Source organism: Vicugna pacos, chromosome 15 (assembly GCF_048564905.1).
Source record: "Vicugna pacos chromosome 15, VicPac4, whole genome shotgun sequence".
Lineage (NCBI taxonomy): Eukaryota > Metazoa > Chordata > Mammalia > Artiodactyla > Camelidae > Vicugna > Vicugna pacos.
In genome coordinates, this window is record NC_133001.1 from 58629837 (window position 1) to 58639630 (window position 9794).

Here is a 9794-nt window from a genome sequence, read left to right on the forward strand (position 1 = left end):
GCCCCCTCCGGCAACCTGTCAACACGAATGTTCTTGGTTTCGCCCATTTTTTTTAATTGAACAGAATGTTCATAAATGAATTACTGTCCATGTTCAACTGTAGGTTTTCCAGACTTGGGAGAACTGATTTAAAATTAAGAAGGGATAGTGTCTTGGACTGTTTGAAACAAATATTAATTTGTAAAGACTCACATGCGCCCAGCTGGGCTGTCAAAGCAGGTACTCAGAATGTGAAATTGACATGTGCAATTTCTTAATCCTCAAAAGGAGAGAAAATAGGGCAGCAACGATCAACGCGGAAATAGTGGAATTCACCTGGCTCTCACCCAGTTCTCACGCACTTCACTTGGAATGGGTACCACAAGGCTGCACACACATGAGTTCTGAGTAGGATTAGGGAAATCTTATCTGTGTTTTTTTTTGGCTTCTTAAAAGAGAGGCTGAGATTATTTAAAGCAATTAAACCATGCTGATTATAAGTAGATGTCGGTTTCTAATTAGTGAGTGGGATGTTTCCAAGGAAAGTCTGTTTTGGGAGGATGGGGTTCTTTTCTGTGGCCCTGGCTCATTGTTAAATGGATGAAATCATAAGAGAAACAAGATCACTGCCGCATTACAAAGCCTGCGTGGCCTGTGGCTCAGTGGCCCACAATCTGCCGTGTTTCTACGGCTGCAGGAGATGGGGTGAGCTTGCCTTGTGCGGCTGTCAGATGCCCCATGGAAAGGCGCCACCAGGCAGCCTCTGCCCCATGGTGGGGCCTTGCTCCTCCCAGGGATGTGAGGACACGTGAGCAGGCTGGGGAGCAGCCTGGGCCCCGGCCCCTGACTTCAGAACGCTGGCTCTTATCTTCCCCCTGAGCATGGCCCTGCAGCTGTCAGATGGCTCTGCGTTTTAAATCCTGTTGCCTGTCAATCATGGGCAAATGACAAGAAAAAACTCGAGCATAAAACCTGAGTCCTGGGGAGCAGAAAGTTTTGCTTTCTGCTGAGGACACTCAGCTTCTGTGGCTTGGTTTTGATTTGCTCCCGTGTAGACAGTTCTTTTTGCTTTAAAATGTGTTTTAAAGGCTCTGGGTCCAGAATAAAATTCAAAGGATATGAAAGAAAGCAACTGAAGGGAAAGAGAAAAATCTGTGAGACAGGAAGTGGCCCCAACTCACTAAAGACCAGAGGCCTGGCTTTCCCAGGTGTGTGGGGTGTGGTCCAGGCCTGTTCATCACTGGGATGCAGCCTTCAGGCTTGGAGTCCATATTTAAGGTGGAGAGAAATTCTTTCATCCGCGGACACTTCCGATCGGAGGCGCGGCTCCGGATGGTCTCAGTGATGTGGGGACTGCGGAGCGCTCGCTGCGTGGCTCTCTCGGGCCAGGGGCGCTGAGTGCGCACCTGCCGGCAGGTGGAGGGCTCCTCGGGACAGCGGGGTCTTTGTGAAACTGCTCCTCAGAGCCGGGCCCTGGCTGTGGGATGCCTCTGCCTTCCACGGGCCTTCTGCTGGTTAAGCATTTGAAACTCACTCAGACCCCAATTACAATTTTAAACCTCTACTGCAATGATGTAAATTATGTCTTTGCAGCATTATTCTATTTTAAATCCTATTTTGAAAGATGTCTTAGAGGAACCAGTTGTATTTCCCTAAGGCCCACTATTAAGTATTAACACCTTCCAAGGCAGGGACCCGTTTCAATATCAAAGTGGCATTCTGATTCTTAAAACTTTACTTTAGGAATGAACTTTACCCAGACCACATAAACTGGGTCAGACTACCATGGACGGGTCATGTGCAGGAAGTATGCAAGGGAGTTTGTTCATGTTTTTACAAATAAAAGTCATGCCATTTCTCTTACAAATGGAAAAATATAAAGTAAAAAAGTTATTTTAAACTATATATAACACTACAAAACACAGAAATCACTGTTAATAGTATATATTTCCTACGGGCATTTTTTGAGTCCATTCATGATGATGGTTTTTGTATCTGCATGTCGCCGACATACGTCGCCAAATTGTTATCAAATAAACTAACTAGCTTCGTGCTTCCCCAGCAGTGAGTGGTTAGGCCCATTTTATTGTGTTGAACCTTTATCATGTACCTGTGCGTGTGTCTGTATGTATCAGGGTATTCTGATTTGATAAGCAAACATGCAATTCCCTGATTTCTGGCACAAGTGAGCATTTGTGAGAACCAGCCTCGCTTCTTTGAATCCTCTGTTCAGAGCTTTTGCCCATTTTTTGAGGCTTTGGTGGTTTTCATATAATGTTGCATGAGTTCTTTGTATGTTAACTTTTCTCTGCTTTAATTTGATTAATTTGGTTAATTTCATATAAAATTGCATGTTTTTATAAATTCGATTTTTAAATGATTTTGCCTTTCTTATTTTTAAGCCTAGACAGTAGGCCGTTCTCTAGTAAAGGTCTTCTGATGGAAGTGGCTGCCAGACGCCTGGGCCAGACCTGCATGGGACCAGCGGTGCCTTTCACATCGGGGCCCCGATCCACTGCACAGTGGTTCACACGACCTCATTGAACTGGCATCTGGATTTGCTTTTGTGTTCTGATGCCTGACCATCTCCCCACATCGAACTACCAGCGTGATCGAGCCTCTTGTCTTAACACCCTGAGCATCCCTGTGCCAGTCTTGTCTGGACCCGGGCAGTTTTTAGTTTTCTTCATCAGTTCCTGTGGAAAGGTAAGGCGGGTCAAGGTGATGTGCTTGGACCTGAGACAGGTGTTTTATCAGACTTCAGAGTCATTCCCAGGAAAATACACTCCTAACTGAGACAGGGGAAAGACTTGGCAACTTCTAACTTTCAACATATTTACAGAATTATAATATTTTAGAGTTTAAATCTCTAAAGCACGCTAATAGTTTTTTTTTCCCTTTTTTTTTAATGGAGGGATTGAACCAATTAATTTTTTTTTTCTTTTCCATTTTCAGGAAGGGAATTGAGACTGAGAGGTGCCCCGGGGACCGCCCAGAGTCTGCTGGTGAGGAAGCCAGCTCGGGCGGGGAGCGGCCATGTCCTTAGGGCTCAGTGTCTATCGATGGCAGCTTAGAGAAGCCAGGCCCTTTGACTACGCCAGGATCGACTGTGACTTTACCAGATCCCCAGTCAGAGAAAATCAATGCATCAGCACCCCTGAGCATCAGGGACAATGGAGACTTTTCTTGATCATAAAGGGGCATAACTCTGAGTTGCAAATCACATTTAATGGGGAGTAGGAGGAAAAACGCACCCTGATCACACTTCCATGGGACGCTTTTCATCTCAAGTCCTGAGTTCTTCTCTTGAATTAGTCACCAGTCCAATTTTTTTCCAAAGCATAGTACACTCCTCAAAGAAGCACCTACAGAAGAAATTCAGGAAGGTGAGACGCAGAGCATTAAAAAAAAAGAAGATTATCTCTAAGAAGTCCTTCTGAAGTAAACTCATTGTGTAAGAGGATGAAATCATTTAATTAATTTGGTAAATTTACAGCCATCAAGTTACTGACAAGTCGCAGCAACAAGCACACAGTGGGAGCTGCAGTCCTGTGTGCTTAACAGACACGTGAAGATGAAGTCAGGGTTTCGTTACAACCTTACCTCAGTTTTCTTAGTAGCCTACATGCTCCATGTTTTCTGGGATCATGCAGATGTGAATGGAAGTTTGAATGACTAAATAAATGAAAAGCCCGTTGTCTGCAGAGGCCAAGCACACGTATGATGTTGGGTGATGCGCCCAGAAACACACAGCGGCTCCTGCACCTCACAAAAGCCATTGTCAGACTGTATTTGGCTTTAATGATCTGATTCCCAGACGTAATAATGCTGTTCCACTCGAAGATCCTCTCTCCCTTTCTCTTTCCCTTCCCTCTTAAGGGTTCTCATTGGACCTCTATTTCTGGAAGTTGGGATCCCGTAGCCCTGGAGAAGCAGGTCCCAGTAAGAGCACACACACCCGGGGAGACCTCAGCTTTCACTGCAGCCCTTACAGAGAATAAACACCAAGAAGACGGGGGCTGCCAGAATACAGCTGACTTTCTGCAGATATCCCCGGGGGAAACACAGGGGGGTGATGCTTTTCCTCTTCAGAGCTTCTGGCTGAAGGGATGGGGGTGAGAGATCTATGGACAGCTGGTGAACGCGCGGGTGAAAGCACCTGCTCCTAGCGTTCCCCTCTCTCCTACGGCGTGTGCCATCGGCGCTGTGTTTTCTTCACCCAGATTTCTGCCCATGAACAAGTGCCAGGACGCTCTTAGGGCAGCTAGGACCAAGGCACTCTCTGGCAGCTTTTCCCTAAGCAGGGTTCAGTCTTCAGCAGCAGACCTGACTACTGTGAAGTCAGCAAAAGCAGGCTGAAGTCACGAGGGTGATTTCTCGGGCATCCGGTAACTCCTCTGTACAAGCCCTTGACCTCTGGCTAACAAAGATCAAGATATTTTAGCATCGCCTCATTTCATTCGTTTCTTTCCTCATGCGAAAAAGATTGACAGGCTGTGTAGGGAAATTAGAGTCTGTAAGGCGTTTCCTGGTGTATCTCATTTGGATTTTCATAGCATCCTCTGTGGGGAACTGGGCTGGGTATGTGCTGTTTCCGGGTTTTAGGATGAGAAGGTTGCAGCTCTCAGGGCTTCACGGGTTTGGCCAGGGGAGCAGGGCCACGTGGAGACAGAGCAGACTCTCACAGCCAGTCTTTAGAGTGTGCCTGGGGCCCTCTCTTCATCCTCCTGGGTCTCCCTCAGATGCTCCTGGACGAAGTTTTGAACCACCCCCACCTGCCCACTGCTGTCCAGTCAGCAGAGCGCACGTCCTGCTGTCCGTCAACAGCTCAGATCATTTCCCCTCACTTTCCAGTAAGGTTCCCTGTCTCTCTCCACCGGTTCTTGGTTGTATCACAGCAGATCCACCCATATCGTCGTGTGGGGTTGCAGTAGCCTTTGTTGGTTTCAGATTATTCTTTTTGAGAATTAATTGAATTGTGTGATGAAGAAAGGTCCTCTTGAGATTCTGCCTTTAACTCCATCCTGAATTCTGTCTTGCAGGGCGAGGCAGAACTTTATGGGGTCTTTCCCCACTGCTTTTTTTGTTTGTTTGTTTGGAATGAGGGTTACTGAGGAGATCCCTGTGCACTTTTCTGCTCCCCGAGGAATAGAATCCCTGCAGTGATCAACCCCACGTGACATATGTGTTTCTCTGAGTTTAGCGTAAAGAACATAAGCTGATTTATAAAGCCGCCTCACAACCACAACCCAGAACCAACTGTCAGTCACACTGGAGCAAAAGCCAGAATATCAGCATCCTCCAAGCCAGCTCTCTGCCCGGGGAGCCTGAAGCCCTTCAGTGCCCCAGACGCGCAGCACGCTAGGGTGAGGACGGGGCGGGGTGGGGCGGCCCGGACCATGGCTGGTTTGTCTGGTGGCTTACTGCAAAAAGCGAGGGCGTTAGACAGGGCTTTGTGCCAGTTCTTCTAGAATGGTCAGTTATAAGAGACTTCAGTCTCTGTAAGAGTGATCGTTGAAAATACAGTTGATTATCGATTAAGACTCCTGGGAGTAATTCAGTGAATGAGTAATGAATGCTCGTAGCGTTCCTTCGGTGTACCCACACCTGAACGAGGCTCAGGGGACTAGAGAAAAGTGACTGGGGTGCATGCTTGTCACTTAAGACTGGATCTAATACTGTGACGCCTCAACTTTCATGCTAATTTCTAAGATCATTTGTATTTTTGTTCCTTAGCAATTATTCGATATTAAAACACATTAAAAGGTGGCCATTTCTTACTTTCATAGTAATTCATTTTTTTATTCTTCTATTCAGTATTCTTTATCATGAATTTGTTTCATTTAAGAGTCTAGATGAATAAATTATGTATATTGATTAAGCGAGTAGTCACATTCCAAAATTCCACAGGAGCAGGGCAATTATCTTTCTCTTTCATTTTAGTGTCCCACCTTAGGTTGTTTTTTGTTAGATTTCTTTTTTGACAGTTGTAATTTTTTTTCTCAAAATATAAATAAAGGATGCTCTTTCTAAAGAATTTAGATTATTCGAATAAGTATAAAAATAAGTGTTAAAAGTACCACTTATAATCTCCACAGCCAGTGATTTTTATTAAATGCAGCTGGGTAACCTTTTCAGTTTCTTTGGAAAAACATTTTAGGAAAAAAGTTTCAGGGAAAAAAAAGTTCGTTTCCATATAGTGAAGTATTTCCCCCCCAAAGCAGCTATAATGTACATATAAATTGGCATCTTTTTTGAAGTATCCTGGGCAATTGCTCCTGCCACAAAGTAACTTTCTACGTTGAGTTCAATGCTGCATAACATCCCATGTTATCATATGTGCTACCTACTTTCTTTTAAAATGTTTAGAACGCTTTCCTCCTTGTTGCTGTCACAAATAACGCCAGATAAAAATGCTGCCCATGTGTCTTTATTTAAATAACTTACTGCTTTCTTAGAACAGGAGGAATGCTGGTTAGAAAGCATAGTCAGTTGAAGACTGTCCCCTAAACCTTCAAGTTCACTTGGAACCTCAGAATGTGACCTTATTTGGAAACAGATCTCTCTGGACGTGACTAATCTGGGGGCCTCAAGCTGTGATCATGGTGGGCTTAGGGTGGCCGTAGCCCCAGTGACCCGTGTCCTTGAGGGTAGGAGCGGAGAAGACAGAGAGACAGGGAAGAGGCCAGGTGAAGACGGCAGCAGAGGTTAAAGTAACGTGACCACGAACCAGGGAGCGGCTGGAGACACCAGAAGCTGGAAAAGTCAAGAAAGACCCTCCCAGCCCCGCCTGCCCGCGACTGTGGGCTCCGCCTTTCAGAACCGTGGAAGAATGACGTTCTGCCGCTTGCACCGCTGAGTTTCTGGTGCTTAGTTACAGCAGCCACAGGAAACTAACGCAGGAAGCATGGCTTTCCCTCTGGAGTTTGTAATTATATGCCTACCATGTTTTCAGAAGAATTTTACCTGTTTATTCCAGTTTTTTCTCTGCCGTGATTAAGAACTATTATCCACCAGCTAACCAAAAATGTGCGTTTGACGTAGAAATAATGCTCTCAGTCACTTCCGTGTGTTTGGGTCTGACTAGAGAGTTGAATGAGTGACAGGACCCTAGATTCTAATGACTGTGAGGTCATAGACACGACCCTAAAACAGTCACTGAGTATTTATTAAGGCTTACGCTTCGGGGATGGACAGGTAGATACACACATTAGCAAACAGTCTGCCTAGAGTGATACCTGAGTTAATCATTACAGGATACAATGTGCCAACGACAAAAAGCCCCGCCCTCCAGAACGGCACTGCTTCCAGCGGGGGAAGAGGAGGAAAAAGACACCGAAGGCAGCACTGTGCCACTGCCGTACTGTCAGTGCTGCCTCTGTGCTCGTGGCCCCCGGACTCCCAGACTCCTTTCCTCATCTCTACATGCGTGCATCCAACGTGACTTGGCTTCTCACTTGTCTAATGAACATCTCAAACTCAGCGTAACATTAAATGAACTCACACTCTCCCCACAAACCCATTTCAGTGGCAAACATCCCTCTCTGTTGAAGGCAACACAGCCCTCCAGCTGGCTTAGCCCCAGAGCAAAGCTCAGAGCCAGCTTTTACCCTCCCGCCTCTCCGCGTTAATCTCCGGTGTACTGCGGTCTCCAGTGTCTAAGTGGATGCAGAATTTGACCACTCAGCTCCCCCTCTGCTTCTGAGACGATGGTCCAGGACACCATCCACCTCCAGCCCAGGGACCTGCCCTCGTCCGCTAACCAAGCTCACGTCTATGTCTCCATCATACCTCAGGCTCACTGTAACGGCCAAAGGCAGACCATGTGGGACGACCTTGACTCAGAACCTCTCTCGGATTTCCGTTTCACCCAGTGAAAACCAACGTTCTTACAATGGCACGGCCTTTTATGATGAGTGTGGTTCCCCTCACCTTTCCAGACTTAGCTTGTATTTTTTCCCACCTCATTCATCCTGCTCGAGCATCACGGGCCCCCTTCGCATATCTTGAGCTCACCTGTCAAACCCAGTCTTAGGGCACTCGGACCAGCTGTTACCTCCAGCTGGAATATTCTTCCTTTCATTACCAATTCCAAGACTTTTCTCAGATGTCTTGCTTTTACTGAGGGCTAATATGATTTGTGCTAACACTGAAATCTGCTGCCTTCCCTTCTGCAATCTCAAGTCCACTCACTTTGTTCTTTTTTTTTTTTTTAATGACAGTATCACTTTGTAACATTTGGGAATCATGCTGTTGGCTTATTGTCTGCATCCCGTGATGTAATCTAAGCTTGGCTACACTAATGTATTTTTTTCTTTTATCTTATCGCTAGCTTGGTAGTGTCTAGAATAGCATCTGGAGCACTGTTCTCTTATGAATAAATATTTGCTGAGACAGCAGGACAGATCCACGCTTCAGCACTTACATGGTAAACCAGGACTACGTCCAAAGCTCAGGCGGTCCGTGCTTCCAGCTGCCTCAGGCCAAGAGCCTTACGATGAGCCTTTAGATTTTTATAATCATGGGGGAACTTTAAAAATAATTGCAAATGTCTGGGCCCCACCCCAGGCCAACTGACTCCGAATCTCTGGGTGTGCGGCCCAGGCGCGGGCGCTGAGTGACTTTCAGATGCATCCTGAGTTACGAGCCGCTGCCTTAGGTCCACGGGGCCTAAAACCCACTCATGTCTGCTGCTCCCGCGTCGCTCAGGGACTCGGGGAAAAGCAGCCACACACTTCAGCAGGGTAGGGATGAGCCCGCAACTGGGTTGGGTAAGACCAAGGCCCTAAATGTGCGCACAGAAGCCGCGGGGCTTCTGACCCTCAGTTAAAGCCGATTAAAGTTGTTATTTATTCTCCTCTGTCTCGAGGGCACATTGAATCTGCGATTCTCACCTCTAGGTTCACTCATTTAAAATGCTCTCGTTCCAGCCACCTCCCAGCTTGTGCACCACCAGTGAATAAGATGCTTTTCCCCGGGGAAATGTTTGAGCTTTGAATGCATGTGCTAACAGGCACCCAGACGTGGACTGGGCATGCCCCTGAGTTCTAGCCACTTAGTCTGCTCTGAATGCTTCCCATACCCCGACATGACGGAGGCCAGGAAAACACAAATGACAGCCATCTGCCCTGGGTTACTGAGCGCCTCTCCGGGTCTTATTCTCTTAGACTTGCGAAGACCCTAGCCTCGCTCTCCTTCCCCTGGCCTCCCACCTCACTCTCCCTCCTCCCACCACCTGAGGAGCCCAGGGGTGTCTCCCTCCTAGCATTTGATGTCCATGACTTAGCCATACGAGAGGTTTCATCCTGCTGCACAGAGAGTTTGTGGGAGAAACCCTCCTCCTGACTTGATGATTCAAGTTCAGAGCGTCAGGCTCTAAGGTGACTTGTCGCTGGTTTGCAGCAAAGCTGTGACTAAAGGCAGACAGCAGTTTCACACAGCCGGTCAGTGGCAGAGTCACAGGGAAGCCTCCGTCCCCGATTCCTTGTGAAGGCAGAGGCAGGGGCAGCTCTGCGTTCCCTCAGACCCGTCCCAGTTTCGCTGTGCCAGCAGAGCAGTGGCCGGTGCCAGATCTCTCTGATTTCTGTGCTAAGACAAGTTTTTTTTGAATATTGAGTCAGGAAGGTATTTAATGAGTTCTGATGTCATCTCGTAGCAAAATGTGCCCGTTTGGTGACTCAGAGCGTCTGACTCTGTTCTGAAGGTGTCTTTTGTTTTTGATTTTCTAGCTGACACTTCTTTTGATCTTGTCTGCCACAGACATGAAGACCCCTCAAATGGCATTATATGTGGGTGTGTTGAGTCTAAAAGTTGCG

General features: G+C 46.9%; 1 long non-coding RNA gene across 1 annotated transcript; it reads right to left on the bottom strand.

Moving 5' to 3' along the window:
• Positions 1–2324: 2324 nt before the first annotated feature.
• LOC140685947 (uncharacterized) lies at positions 2325–7043 on the bottom strand. The gene is made up of 3 exons (XR_012059416.1): positions 6946–7043; positions 3234–3344; positions 2325–2675 (listed from the first exon to the last, which is right to left on the bottom strand). It is a non-coding gene; the product is annotated as an uncharacterized lncRNA (long non-coding RNA).
• Positions 7044–9794: the final 2751 nt, after the last annotated feature.